The 15,946-nt window shown below is 42.1% G+C and overlaps 1 protein-coding gene across 5 annotated transcripts in view; it reads left to right on the forward strand.

Annotated features, from left to right (window-relative positions):
• Nucleotides 1–15,946, forward strand: part of NEDD4L (neural precursor cell expressed, developmentally down-regulated 4-like, E3 ubiquitin protein ligase) — a 293,622-nt gene that overhangs the window by 142,411 nt on the left and 135,265 nt on the right. For 3 of the 5 annotated variants that reach the window (XM_014454413.2, XM_023752639.1, XM_023752640.1), the window contains exon 1: nt 7,036–7,312. The exons of the other annotated variants lie outside the window; for them this stretch is intronic. The gene's annotated coding sequence lies outside the window, so the exon portion shown is untranslated. Of the gene's footprint in view, nt 1–7,035; nt 7,313–15,946 lie in introns of those variants that run through there. 5 annotated transcript variants of the gene reach the window in all.

Below are 15,946 nucleotides of genomic sequence, written 5' to 3' on the forward strand. Positions count from 1 at the left end.
TGAATTCTAGATAGAAGAGGCATGGAAGAAATGTATACTCGGAGGGCCATTGAATATAAATTTCTCTAAGCCTTGGTTTTCTCATCTGTAGAGCAGGGATAGCAACAGTACCTATCTTACAGGGTTATTATGAAGGTTAAAGTACGTGATGCTCTCAAAGGGCTTAGAACAGTGCCTGCCATTTACAGGCAGATCCTGCAGATATTGCAGGTTTAGCTCCAGACCACCACAATAAAGCGAATTGTCATCTTTGCACTGGTAGAGAGTCTTGCCTTCAACTTGTAAAAACCTCAACATTGGTGAAGCGCAGTAAAGCAAAGTGCAATACAACAAGACATCCCTGTACTAAGAATTCCATCAAAGTTAGCCGCTGCTGCTTTCAGAAAATGGACCATGGTAGACATACTAGATTAATATATCTACCCTATCTTCTGCCATGATGTTTTGAAAGCTCTGTGGTATTTATTGATGTATCTACGTGTGGGTATTTCTGTAGATAAATTCCTACAGCCTAATTCTTGGATGAAAGGACATCAACATATACAATGTTCATCGATATCAGGGATTGCCCTCCCAAGTATTACACGGGATTCTGCTAGCTCCAGTAGTTGAAAGTGGTTTTTCCCATGTTCTATATTACTCAATTTTTTCAGCCTTTTAATCTTTGCCATTATGGAAGGTAAAAATTGTATGCCATTAGTCAGTGAGGCTGAGTATCTCTTCATATATTTGTATTTTCTCTTCTATGAAGTGCTGATTCTCATTCTTTGTCCATTCTTCCTTTGAGTTTTGAGATTTTCATTGATTTGTAAGGTAGTTTTGTAAATAGTGTTCTTCTCACTTGATTTACTGTCTTTCATATGGAAGCTTTAAATCTAACATTGGGCTTTTACATGTTTTTCCTGTGGTATCTTGAAAAGCTAACAACTATTTATATAGCATATATTTATGTTACAAAAAAGAAGGGGTTTTCCCCTTCTGTTGCAAAAGTTATTACATACACATTATTCTGAATCTGGAAAAAAAAGTTAGAAGGAAAAAGCTACCAGCAACAGAAAGAGCATCACTCTTAATATTTGGCATTTTCATTTTAGTTGTCATCTAGTAGGGAATGTGTATTTTTACATAATTTGCATCATAATGTCTGTAGCCTATTTTTGGTCAGTTAATAGTCTAATATGTGCTATGCCACATTCCACTTTCTCAGGATATAATACCTTATTTAATCATTTCTCTTCAGTGTTTCCTATTGCTGTGAAATTTTTTAAGCTAGATTATGTTCTTATGATATGAGTACCTCTTCGGAAATGGGATTACTAAATCCAGCAATATTAGGATTTAAATACTTTGGGTACATATTACCAGTTTGCTTTCCTGAAGTGTGCTACCAGTTGATGTTCCCATCAGCATAAAGACTCTTACTGCACCTCCCTCAGAAGACGAGAGCCAGTAGGAGAAGTTCTGGGAGCAGAGTTTCAGAAAGGAGCACAGCCGGTATGATGCCCAGCGTTCAGGTGGCAGTGAGCTTCAGAGGTTTGAAGAAGACCCAGAGGCCGGGGGGGGGGGGGGGGAGCAATACAGGGAGGATGGAGAGGACCAGAGCAGGCTCTTGAGGGCTGCGAGGGCCACCATGAGGAATTTGCATTTTATGCTTAAAGTTGTGGAAAGTCAGCAGGGAGAGTTGCCAGACAGTAGTGGCTTGGTGTGACTATTGTTGCAGGTAAGAATGTTTGCCCCAGAGGCTGTGGCCATGGCTTGTGTGAGAGAGGATGGTTTGAACATCTGGATGGTTGGGGATTTTTTTGGTGTGTGTGGTGATTAATTATTTAGGGCCCATTGATGGACTGGATGTGTGAGGGATACAGAGAGGAACTGAACTGAGGAAATTCCAGCTTGAACAGCTGGCTGGTTGGTGGCCACTGAGGTGCAAGGGGTTAGCTGGGGAACAGGTGCAGAAGCAGAACCAGAAGTTGATGTTAGGGCTCTTGGATCTCCAAATGGTCATGTGATGGAGATGATGGAGAATGAGGATGGAGCACGAGGGAAAGGCCAGGCTTGGGTAGGCCTTGGGGAGTCATTTGCTTTTAGATGGTCAATATAGCCAAAGGGACTGGGCAGGGTCACAAGTTTGAGGTGTTTCTTTCATGTGAAAATGTGTTCAGGACTCTGAGTAACTGACCTAAAATAATGAAGGTCAGAGAACTGTTTGTAAACTGTTACTCTTAAATGGTTGAGGCTACACATGACTGGGTCTTGGCTAGTATGTGGAGTGGAGTAGGTACATGATACTATGTTTACCAAATGATGTTTAAAGATTCAAGAGACCTTTCCCCATCTTAATGAGACATTTTCTGTTCAGTTGTTTTGATAAAGTCACTTGATTGTGTTAACCTGCAAGTCATAAAAACTACACATTGTCCTCTTTTTTGTAAGGCCTGGAAGAAAAGGCTAATCCACATTAGGAAGATTTCATTTAAGACCTTGTAAGAAAACTCAAGACTTTGTGCTATAATCACCAAACCTTGCCTGTGTTATGGAAAGATTTTTGCCTGTGTCATGTCATCCTTGTTTTGTTCGATTTATTCCTCCCCCTCCAAGTGTCCTAGTTTCTCTTCTACTGTAGTTAGTTTTGAACAAAACAGGGAAACTTTTTTTTAAATTTGGTTACTCAGTTGTTGTTTTTTCAAATAGGTGATAATACATCCTTAGCAATTTTTTAAAATCCTCACTGAAGGATATGTTTCTTGATTTTAGAGAGAGAGGAAGGGCAAGAGAGAGAGGGAAAAAACCCCACATTGATGTGAGAAAGAAACATGGATAGTTTGCCTCCTGTATGCTCGACCAGGGATTGAACCCAAAACCTAGGCACGTGCCCTGATGGGGAATTGAACCTGCCACCTTTTTGGTGTATGGGACGACTCTCCAACCAATTGCTAAGGTCACTTGACCGGGACCTTAGCAATTTTCAAATCACATGTTTGTTTTCTTTTCTCCCTGACTATAAAGGAATTAGACATTGGAAAAGATAAAGTATAAAACAGTGATCCACCTGTAATTCGAATAGCCAGAGAGAGAAGGAGCGTTTACTATTTTGTTTTAATTCCTTCTGGTCCTTTGCCTATATTTATATATGTATATGGAAATAGTTTATATATTTGGAATAATGCTATAATCCTGTTAAGAACTTTTAACCAGTATTATATGGTGTATATTTTATGATAACTTATAATATTTCTAGAAACATGATTTTTGAAACTGCAGAGTATGGGTAAATTCATGCTGGCTTTTAACAACATCAACAAAAAATCTCAAGATGATCTCAGTAATTGACCAATCTTCCTAAGACTGAAACTCCAAGCAAACAGAATACAAACACTGAAAAGTCTTTGAGATATGTACTACTCTGAAGTTCGAATTTTGTGTTTTTAAAAGATCTTGATTTGAAGTCAGCTTTCACACTTTTCTTACTCGCTTTGATTATGTTAACTTAAAATTTAATTACCTTTCACACACTTCACTGCTTTCCATTGGAACATACTGGTCCAATGTGACCCTTTGTGGTATTTCATAAAATTCCACCTTATAAGCCATCCTAATTTTCTAAGTGTAGTAAACAATATTGAGCACATTCTTTTGGTAATATATCAGAAGTGCTAAGAGCCATAAAAAGGTGTGCATTTAATGTAAGTAATATAGAATTACAGAATTGCCATGTATTTTTTAACATTATTTTGAAAAAAAATAAAAAATCCCCAAGGGGTGTGAGACTAGAAGCAGCCTTTCCTTTTGGTAATCCTTCCGGTAGACCCAGCCCTGGTCATTCACAGGTGTGCCTCCTGTGACCTTCCTTGCCAGTAATAACAGTGGGAAATTCCAGGAAAGGCTACTATCCCTAGCGCTCCCTTTGCTAAATGCATTCTGCCCACATCGGGAAGCTGAAGTTTCTGCCTCAGGACACCAATCCCTTCTTGCTCATACAGGCTCTGTGTTAATAATCATTTGGTTATTAACACAGAGCCTGTATTTGCTTGGAAAACTCCTCTTCAACCTTATGTAGCCCTTGACCCTTGACTATTTTCGCTCCATGTTCCCCTCCTTTTCTCTCCAACCAGCTTTCTCTTGTGCCTTCTTCTCCAAGATTCGAATCCCATTTTCTTAGGGTTTATTTTAAATCTCGGAAATCTCATTGTGTCTGCTTTTGTTTGATGGAGATTATGACTCAGAAGCTATAAAAATGGATACATAAAATATGTAAAATTTTAAATTGGGCTATGTTATTTATAGTTTTATAGTTCACGATTCTCAACAGTATATTGTGAAAGTTTTCCCATGTTTTAAAATATTCCTTGAGGACATGAACATATAGATATCTGTACTTTATTTTCTTTCTGGTTGATCATCAAGAGTGCTTACAGTTTCTCAGTTATGTTTTATAAGGAGCTTCTTGGTCTGTATGACTCGCCTATAATTCCTGATTTATTTCTATAGACTCTTTATTTCCTTCTCAGTGATACCTCTTTTTAGACTTTCTTCATCTTTATTTATTCTTTGGCAACACATTCCTAGCAGGTTTCCTTGTTTTCAGTTTCAGTGGACTCAAGGTTGCTCTGCCCCACTGATAACCTCAATGACTTGGAAACTACAGCACATCTGTGACACCCCTGTGTCCATATCTGTTTAAGAATTCCAGTCACTTTCATCCATCCACCCCTGATACCTTCTTCCTGAGCCCTCTGACTTGTGGGGGGAACCTGCAGTGTCATACATGCGGGCCTCTGAGTTTATGACGCTATCTGCCATCAGACTTCTGTGCTGCTCAGCTTCTTTGACTCAGCCCACCTCTGCTTCCTTTTGCTCCCCAGTTGTTCCAGACCTTGATATTCTTGGCTCAGTCTTTAATCCCTCTCCCACTCTCAGCCCATGACCTTGTCTTCTACTTCTCTGCAGCAGCAGCCCTCAGTTGGAGCAGTCTATAAACTGCCCTTCCCTCTACCTAGTTCCTATTTACAGCAGCAATTGTCCTTTCTTTGTACATATCACCTCAGAAGCAGCTTCCACCCCTTCTCCAAGGGCACCAGCCACTTCACTCTGCACAAAGTCCTGTCCTTTTAAACCAATGGTTCTCAACTAGGGGCATCTTTGCCTCCTAGGGAACATTTAGCAATGTCTGGAGATAGTTTTTGGTTGTCACACCCGAGGAGAGCTGCTATCTAGCGGGTAGAGGCCAGAGATGCTGCTAAATATCCTACAATGCACAGAACAGACCCCCTTTCACATCAAGAATTAGCTGGCCCCCAACGTCCGTAGAGCCCAGGTTAAGAAAGCCTGCTGTAGATTAGTCTTAGACCTAAGCCATGCTCCATTGCTTGTCCAGTGTCTGCATTCTTGTCTCTTTTCTCCATAGCTGCTTTGTGGAACATCATTTGTTGTTGTTTGTTTGTTTGTTTTTCTTTTCAGAATATTAGATTTGAGAAGTTTCAGGATACCCTCAGATAGTAGTGTAATGGGAGCAGGGATAGTAACTCAGCATTGAGACCCATTGTTTGTGTTTAATCTACTTTAGCGTCTGTTCCTAGATCGTGGTGCTTCCCTGGTTGTTTGGGTCTCACTTTCCTCTGGATGGAGAGACTTGAACTAAGGTTTCTAATGCTCCCGCCATTGCTACCATTTCCTAATTCAGTGTTAAGATTGTTGTTGACCAGGTTTAGTTGCATTTTAGTGGAGGTTGGGCCAAGGCTGATCTTCATGAGTTGGGAGAAAGATGTAGTTAACCTGAAAGTGGATGCACACCATGTGGTCAGTAAGTTTGATTGTTAATGGTGGTAGCAAAATTGTAGTTGGAAAAATTAAGTATGGGCTTTTTCCTTCTCCCAGAATAAGATTTTTCAATGCCTTTTTCCAAGGCAGAACTGTGGACAGAGAGGGAGGAAACATGATAAAATGAAATGTTTGGCTGTGGGAAAATGATTATTAATCAGAAATGTGAATTCTGTCTTCACTTTTTATATTAATACTTGGAGTATCTGCTCTTAAATTGAGATTGTTTAGCACTTATGTGTCCTCATTTTCTGCTTAAACCTTGAGGTATTTTTCTTATTCAAGAATTCTACTGAAAATGGTTGGAACTGTCAACCTGTGAGGAACTATCTATGAGGGTGTATTTTTGAGGACAGGGTTTCTGGTAGTAGTAGCCCAGTGCCCACTTTCTCCACCAAGACGTCAGTGATCCTCCCAGCCACCAGAGGTCGCTGGCTGCCCTGGTGATCTGTTTTGTCATTCCAGCACCTCCGGGAATCCTAGCCTTTGAGCACCTGTGGGAACTCGAAAGTCTAGTTTAGAGTTTCTCATTTGACATGCCAGGAACACTTAATGAATGAACATGCCACAAAATTGGAGTTCATATGGAAAGTTAGCTTTTTGCTGTAAGAAAGAACATTTCCTGTGTCAGCCACACCTGTGGGGTTGTAGAGTGGGGTTTGACCTGCTTCAAGCAAGAGCCAAAAGGAGTCCTTTAGTGCCAGTCACAAGCCTGAGAAAGAGCACACATTTTACTTGGCCCTGGGAGTTGAGCAGAATAAAGGGTGGTCAGTTCTGTAAACTGTACCCCTCAAATGGGACTCGGGACCCTTGATCTATGCCTGGCATCTGAAAATGGTTTACACACCAGAGATGTTGGATTCATAGGGAGGTGCTGTCTCTCTTGTGATACTAAATCCCCCCATCTTTTCTGTTTGGTGGTGTAGTTTGTATCATAGTTCTATTTGAAACCTCGGGCACCATTTTAAACAAGCAAACAGCCCAATCCCAGGTTATATTACTTAGAAAACCATGTGCTTTATGGATATTGCCTGTCCTGTCAGGCATGTCCCCCATTCATCTTTCTATGATCGAGAACTGTCATTTGAAGAAGCAATGCTGCAGGTAACAGCGTTCTGGCAGGTGTGGCTGTGTCAGCTGAATGCCGAGCTGGGCGGGGTTACTTAGGCTTATGGTAGGGGTGGAGCTTGACTCAACTCCTTTTCCACCAAGGAGCATTTCTTTCTAGCTGTCATTGAAGTGAATCATCAGGATAAGTAGCCAGCTCGGAGCATTCCTCCTCAGTTGTGTTAAAACTTGCTGGGGGTCCCCGAGAACCAGCAGAGGTGTGTGCTGGCAGCATTTCAACACAGGGAAGGAGAAGACAGACCAGAGCCCGAGGATCCGAGGGTCCTCGAGGTGAATTTCCAGCTGTGCTACCGGAACACTAGCCCAATCTGACGCCTTCCGGCAGGAGAGGTGGCCTGTTTTCCGTGAGCCTTGAGGACAATTATAGGTAAGCACAAAGACACCACTGTGTATTTATTATATGAATGCATAGTATCTACTATTGGCATGGAGTTGGAGTTTGGTCTAGTGCTGTTTTTATATCTGTGGCATTCTCCTAGCACATACCAAGATTTTTCTTTATAAAGTTACTTCTCTTTGGTGTTCAGGGTTAGCTGTAGTTGATCAGTTTTGCTCTCCTTGTATGTATAGACGGGACAGGAGCAAAGAATGAGATTGAAAAACATTGTCATCTGAACTCTCCTGATTTCTTTACTCTTTGCGTCTCATCTTTGGCTGGGCTATTTAGAAGCATATACGCTTTTTATTATAAAAGGAAAGCACATGGATACTTTAGTTTTCTTTTGAAATCATAGAAAATGTAGACCACTTAATTTCTGGGAATTTTTCTCTGATTTAGAAGTCACTGGTTAAGGAGGAAACAATTGTGTTTTTCTTCCTGTTTGTGTTGGGTCTCTCTTTTCTGAGTGTTTCTGACTTAGAAATCTCACTGGAAAAGAGGGAGACACCAGCTGAACTTGGCCTGAAATGAAATAACATCTGAGGGTTGTGAAGTGTTTACTTGAACAATGACTTATGGTTTATATCTGAATTTTTGCTTGGCAGTGATAGAAATCTTTCTTCCCCTTAGTATTTGGCTTACATGTCTTATTCTAAATCTATTTGTATTGTTATTATTAATTAGAGAGAACAAAACTTAAAGCCCAGGACACAGTCAACTGAAGTTTGCCTTTGGGTTTTGCTGTCGTTTCCCACCCTTACTACTCATACATACGAATACACTATATGATTAACACGTGATTTTTTTCTGTTTCTTTACTGTCTCATTTGATGGTGATTCATAAACTGTTAGTTTCACCAGTTAGTATATGTCTGTATATTGCCAAAGCCTGAAATAACCTGGAGTGCAGGCCACACCTTTATGTTAATGAGCCAGGTACTTTCAAAAAAGTATTTCTAAAGTGAAATATCTTATTAAAGAATAACTCAGATTTGATGAGTATATTGTTTACATGCATGTGAGTTAGGGTATGCCAATCAAACAAAGAAAAGGAAACAAGTAACTAAACTATAAGAGGGAATTTAAAGAACATGTGGTATTGCTTTTTTTAAAATGTCTCTGAGGACAAGGTGAATTTTAATTCCCATGATAATTTGAGTAAGATGATGGTGAAATTGAGAAGAGAGAAAACAGAAATATTTAATTAGGCAGGAGAAAAGGAAGGGCATGATTCTCACAGACATTTTTCTTAAAAAGGCTTGTTTTTGTTTTTTTGCGGGGGGAGTCTTGTATTGAAACTAAATGGTATTTAAAGCAACATGTTTAGGACATTTTCTTGTCACTGTAGAATATAACAGAAAGAGACAAGATGAAGGCAGGAACAGAATGACAGACATTTGCTAGTTGAGGAGCATAAAAAATTTATTCTAAAGTGGGTTGTTTGGTGGGTCTGGTGATGGTGGGGAGCCCTATATACTTATTGACAACATCATAGAGGCTGTTAATAAAACTGAGGTTTTTGTGGTTATGACCATTGTGTTGGAGTGGGAGGGTTTTGATTTCTTTTTTAATCTCATTCCAGGTGATGTTTATTTCATCAGGCAGTATTTCTTAGGGCTTTTCCAAATCAATTTTCAGGGGAAGTCATGTATATATCATTTCTTTCACCTTGGCAGAAATCTGTTCCTTCTTGTGGGTTCCCTCCTTTGCAATTTGAGTTAATGACGATTTAATGTGCTAGCAATGTAGAGGCTTTCCCATTCTCCAGGTTTGCTTGAAGCGAGCCTGCTAATCTCTCAGCTTGGATCCCAGAGGCTTTTGAGGTCATTCACCTGCAGGGTGATGGCAGAAGCACGTGCTCTCAGGTGTTTACAGAATCTGTCTCAGCTATGCTCTCAGTGGCTCAGAATTCCACAGAGGGTCACCTGGCACACCTTCACTTACAGTAAATATTTGTGCTCTCTCCATGCTTGGCCTGGTTTTCTTGGTACCCAGGTTGGCAGGAGCACATGTAGGTAGGCAGCTTCCCCGTGTGATCTTGCCCACTGGCCAGGACTTGTGGGTCGAGCCTGGGTGAGACGGCCGGCTACCCTCCTGAAATCAAAGGGGGCTTTGTTTCTGACCCATCTAAAGGCCCAGGTCTAGATCTTATAGAAAATCCCTCCTGCCCTGCTGTTGTCACCAAAACTGGATCAGCCAAAATAATCACGAGATCTTGAACCATGAGCTGTACTCTCTCAGCTGAGACATATGTGAGCTATTTTTTCATCTTAGAAGTAGTTACTGGAAGAAAGGTTAAAATACCAGCTCCTGATTGACATCATCGCTGAAAACAAAGGATTGCTTTCTTCTCTTGGAGAAAGGAATTTTCTGTGGAAATTTTTGGAACAGCACATGATACGTGTGACATATCATCAACTCCCAGGGGTAGTTAACAGTGTCACTTCAGACTAAGTGGAAACACAGAGACCATAGATTCAGTGGGGTCACTGGAGTTGAACAGAAATACATAAAGAGCACCGCTTCAGTGATGTAAGCGGCTGTGCTCACTTCACTATTACTCATCAGCCCTGGGCAAGAGGATTCCATGGAATTATAAGCCACCTCTGACTCAGGTCAGTGACTGGAAACCCCGCCATTGAAGGCGTTTGGTCATGTGTTCTGAGCAGAGGTCATGCGGAGTCCTGGGGCTGCGATCTTCAGGAACATTAGCCCACACAGGTGTGCAAACCTTCAGCCCTGTTCACAGGGTCAATGAGTTTATTTTGGCCAAGATCTGCCATGCTAAGTAGATGCGCTTGAGCCTCAAGGAAGTCTCTAGTTTCACTAAAGGAAGTGGTGCAGCGGGCTTGAAGGCATTGGAGTATATTCTACTTTTCTTTCGTACTGTACCCTGTTGTGATGAGGTCTTCAGAGGTGTCATTTTATGTGGGCTCATCAGTGAGTGATCTCTGAAAGAGATTTGTTCTTGGACACTCTCTGGTATTACATTCATGTGACTATTTAGTTTGATTCATTGACAAGGCTTGTTCGTTACTTTAAAATAATTTGTCTTCTCACTATCCTTTTAATCCATTAGTTACCGAATAGTTATTAAATATATTTGTGTTAGACATTCAGGAGTACCTCTTTTTCCCTTACGCTTGACACTTTTCATTGAGCTAAAATTCATTTAAGTTTGACTTGTTCCTTCTCTTATTCTTGTTTTTACTTGATTAGTTTAATTTTTTTTAAAAGTCCTTACCTGAGGTCTTGTCTTTTTCATTGATCTTTAGAAAGAGAGGAGAGAGAAAGAGGAGAAACTTTGATCCATTGCCTCTTGTATGCACCCCGACTAGGTATCGAACTTGCAACCTAGGTATGTGCCCTGACCGGGAATTGAACCCACAACTTTTTGGTGCAGGGAACAATGTTCCAACCAACTGAGCCTCCTTGCCAGGGTTGGTTGATTTAATTTTCAGTATACACTTTAGCAGCTTTGAAGCATTGGGCTGAGTGAGGATGGCAATCAAAGACAATTAAGAATTGATTTGTAAGAATTTGCCCCTTTTGTTAGCTGGTTTTAAAAAATTAATCTTCTCTTCAACTCTTTGTTTTTTAATGGGAGGCCACACATCAAGGTTAAGTGGTTTTCCTTGTGTGCATGTGCACCAGTGGAACACTGTTTTTGAAGAAAATAAAGAATTTAACAGCTAGAAAGGATTATTAGCTGAAAGGTATTCATGTCAGGGAGCAAGAGAGAGTGAGAATGGAAGATGAAATGGCCCTCATCACACCACCTGCATAGAACTGCAGATCCCAAGAGATCAGGCATCATCCTACTGCAGGGATATTGCCATTAAAATTTGATTCCGACCATGACATGGGACAGAAAGCTTTGATGACAAAGCCAGCATCTTAGTTTAGCAATAACTGGTTAGGGGTAAGACCCATAAACTAAGCAGCGAGATTCAGCAGTTGTGTGTGGTACCCCTACCTGTGCAGAGAGGGCCCCAGCATCTTCACCTGCATGCAGGCTAATCCTGCAGGCCAATCCTAGGTGTTACCCTAGTCATCATTAAATTGCCCTTGTGTTGTGCTAGCGACAACTACATTTGGCTCTGCTTTTTAAAATTTGTTTGTTTTTATTAGGGGAGGGGAGAAGTGTGGCAGAGAACAAAATAAAAAGCAATTTGCAAGCTCCCAAATTGAGAGTGCACCAGTTAGAGTCAAAGTGACCTCCCAACCTTGAGGGGAAACTAATTTACTCAACAGATATGCACTGAGCACCTCAGGGGCCACTCTCGGGCTATAGGGGCTAGGAAGGCTAGTATAAACAGAAGAGGCCAAGTGCCCATCAGTGTCCGGCTGCTGGGCTGCACAGCCGTCTGAGGCCACCTGCCTCTGTACCTGCTGGGAACTTCAGCCAGTGGAGAAGACTGACAATAACCAAGAGAACAGATACTGTCATTGGAGGTAGTGTGCGGGACTTTAAAGTAACAAAAATCAGGAGACAGGAATAACAGTTACATGGTGGACACGCTTTTCTTCTTCTGCATGGCAGCCCCTGACATTTTTTTGTTAGTATGGAAGTTGTAGCCAACACTACGATTGTGGTTGGAAATCCTTAAGCAATAAAAAATAAAATAAAATAAAATAGTATTCAACTTAAAAAAAATCCTTTTAATATCCTCCTCATAGAAAATTATAAATTATTGTACTTGGAAGGGTAAATGGTCATGGATCTTAGAGCAAAATGAAAACATATATCCTGGAAAAAATATTTTAACTCATTAAACATGTCTAAATATCATATCTAGAAAACTAGGGACACCAGCATTGGTGCAGTAGCCTCAGCACAAATGAATTTATTCTGCCCTGTAAGAGGCGTGGTGGCCCGGCCAGTGTGGCTCAGTGGTTGAGTGTTGAACCAGGCAATCAAAGTTCAATTCCCAATCAGGGCACATGCCCCAGTTTCAGGCTTGATCCCCAGTAGGGGGCATGCAGGAGGCAGCCAATCAGTGATTTTCTGTCATCATTGATGTTTCTATCTCTCCCTCTCCCTTCCTCTCTGAAATGAAGGAGAAAAAAAGAAAAAAAAAAATATATATATATGGCCCATATATATATATGGCCCAGTGCACGAATTCGTGCATGGGTGGGGTCTGGCCAGCCTGCCCCAACAGGGGCCAATTGGGGGCAGGGCTGGCCAGGGGGAGGGGCCATGGGTGGTTGACCAGCCGGCCCCACCCCCAATTGGGGTGGGGTGGGACCGATCGGGGGCAGGGCAGGCTGGGGAGAGGGGCCGCAGGCAGTTGGGGGAGGTGGTTGTGGGGGCCAGTCAGGCTGGTTGGCCGCCGCAGTGTGACTGGAATGTCATATACCCAAGTAACCAAGACATGGCTGTGTTTGCAAGAAGCTTCCAGATTGGTAGCAGAAATACACACAGAAGTAAACAATCACTGTACTGATAGACTTCTGCCAACAGGAGTGGGGTTTGGAGGTTAGGAAGTCTTGTCAGAGACAGTGGAGTTCGTCGCAAAGGTTATGTGCAGGAAAGGTGGGTGCAGGGCATTTTCAGCAGAGGGAAAAACATGGTGTGCTCAGAGAAGTAAAAGTCCCCTTTGGCTTGATGTGTATGGCACATGGAAGGTGACATTGTAGGGGCAGGTAGGGGCCAGAGCCAGGCAGACTGTGTATGTCACAATAGCAACCAGTCGTTCCATCATTCCGGTTGCTTGGCTTTTATATATATAGATGAGGTGTGGTGGCTGAGAATAGAGAGGGAAATGGTTGAGTTGTACCACTGACATAACACAAGTTTTGCCATTTGCCAAATGGAATTATGTTAGGTTCTGTGACCTCCAATATTTGAACTCTATTTTGTCTTTTTTTCCCAAGTCAAGATTTATTATAGCAGCCATGGAATCAAAAGCTTATAAATTGTTATTGTTTTGAGACTGTAAGATAAATAATGAGTGGCAGGGGTGAATGGGAACACATGCAAAACGGCATTTATGAGATGTAGTCCATATGCACGTCCTGAACTCTTAAACCAGCATCCCTGAGAACGAGCTATTGTGTCTTAAGTTTCTCAGGTCGCAGGGCCCACAGTTCCTAGGGGCAGGGGACAGCCTTGGGATGTGGTCTAATATCCACTACCAGGAACAACAGCAGCTCACCAGCTGCTCAAGTATAGGGTGCGCCTCCTCACCATTGGATGAGGTTAGCTGATGGAGATCGTGACATCTGATAATTTCCAGGTGTGGGTGGCAGAACCACAAAACACACCTGTGTATGTCTTACTGCATGCAACGTGCATGCCCTCAATCATGTTGCTATCCCACCCTTAATTGAGTAAATCAAGGCCAACATAAAAGAAGAAAAAAATCCTATCTTTGTCAAATGTGTGACTGTTATCTTCTTGTGAAGGCTCTTCCCCGCCAATTGATGACTTCCCATTTCCTTCAAGTTGTTCAAAATCACTGTTTCAGAGAGGTTCCTGGACCATCCTCTTCTAGAATCTTTGTCCACCTCCCAACATCAGTCTCTTTGCCAGCAGTATTTTTCTCTCTGTAGTATTTGAAATGTTCTAACACACTTATACTAATTTATTCTGTGTTGTTTGCCACCTGTCTCCCTTTGTTAGAGTGTCAACTCCACAAGGGTAGGGAGTTTTCAATGATTTTTCCCTGTTGTATTTCAGGTGCCTAGACCAGTGCCTGAGACATATAGTAGGTGCTCAGTGAATATTAGTTGAATGAAGCAATGGGAGAGCAAGCCAGGCATCCGAGCTTTGGAGGGTCTACGAAGGGGAGCCTCCGTGTGGTCTTCCTGATCCTGACTTGCTCAGGTGGAGGCTGAGGTTGCTTCTGAGTTCTTATTCCTTTTCAGCGAGTTGTCTGTAGGTCGCCTGGCCCCATCTTTATGCCTTCGTAGGATGGGATTGGCTGGGTGGCTCTCACCGCATTGAGATGAAAGTCAAATTGCTCGACTTTCTTCCATGCTTTTCTGAGTCGGAGTTAAGCCCCTGGTTTCTGTTGGTCTACAGGGAAAGGGCTCTGTGAGACTCCCTGCAAGATATTCATCGACCCGGCAAATGTATTACCCACTGTGGGCTTTTCCTACCTAATTGCCATGCTAGTTTTCAGCATTCAGCATGCTGCCATTACATGCTCTCTATGGATTGATTTAGCCTTAATCCTTGATTAATTGCCTTTTGTTCAGACGCCCACAGAGCAGATTATCCTTCACTTTCAGCTTCTGCTCCAATCCTATTGGCTTTCTTTGTTTCGTTCTGGATGTGAGAAAAATAACCAAGAAATCACAAGTGAAGCTCTTTTATTTCTAGCCAATATACTCCTATCTTAGCAGGGCTGTAGTTGAGAAGTTGAGAGGTGGCCATTGCTCAGAATGTATGTTCCATGATATGGACAATGACATTTCCCAGTATCATTCCACTGTAGAGCTTGAGATTGGCCCTAGCCACGTCTTCCCCAGACCCCATATACCTGGCCTGCCCTCAGGCTGTCACAATACCCTGTAAAGCAATTACTTGGTGCAGACCTACTGTGTGACTGGAATGTCATATACCCAAGTAACCAAGACATGGCTGTGTTTGCAAGAAGCTTCCAGATTGGTAGCAGAAATACACACAGAAGTAAACAATCACTGTACTGATAGACTTCTGCCAACAGGAGTGGGGTTTGGAGGTTAGGAAGTCTTGTCAGAGACAGTGGAGTTCGTCGCAAAGGTTATGTGCAGGAAAGGTAGGTGCAGGGCATTTTCAGCAGAGGGAAAAACATGGTGTGCTCAGAGAAGTAAAAGTCCCCTTTGGCTTGATGTGTATGGCACATGGAAGGTGACATTGTAGGGGCAGGTAGGGGCCAGAGCCAGGCAGACTGTGTATGTCACAATAGCCTGGACTTTATCTTTGAGGTTACAAGAACCAACTCGGAGTGGGTGATTCCCACGTGGTTGGTTTGGGTGATTGGGTTAATATTTGGCAGCATTAACAAGATGTGGATTAGAGGAGGCTGGAGCTTGTGGCAAAATTTATCCATGAGGTGCTTAATCATCAAGGTTGGGGTGGCCAGAGGTTCCCTAATTTGCCTGCCTGGTGCTCAAGCCTGAGGACCTCAAAAGTATAGACCATACAATACATGGAGTATAAATCTAATTGGCAGTTAATAAGTGGTATTTGGCTGGAACACATTGTTGCCCCACACAAGCCATTTCTTGCATTCAGATCATGTATGTCTGAGTCAGGTTGTTCAGTTATAAGGAGGCATGCTGCAGGCAGGCATGCTATCTGAACGTTAATTGTTGAGGTCTCAGACTGCTTTTTCAGTGTAGTAACTGAATATTACACCTGCAGAATGGGGACATGCACTTGCATGTTCACCTTGCTTGGGATAATCTAAACCATTTACTCCCCTAATGACCCAGTGAAGAGAGAGATCATGTCTCACTTTGTGGTACCACCTGCTACATCCACAAGTGGCATATATTTGTGGCACATAATTATGATCACTTGTTAATAGTATCTCAATCCATGTCAGCTGCACAAAAAATCGAGGTTAATTGCAACTGTTTTCTCAATCATCTGCTCGTATGAAGGACTGTTGAAGAGTTTGTTAGGTG

This window comes from Myotis lucifugus, unplaced genomic scaffold (genome assembly GCF_000147115.1).
Source record: "Myotis lucifugus unplaced genomic scaffold, Myoluc2.0 scaffold_36, whole genome shotgun sequence".
Taxonomy (NCBI): Eukaryota; Metazoa; Chordata; class Mammalia; order Chiroptera; family Vespertilionidae; genus Myotis; species Myotis lucifugus.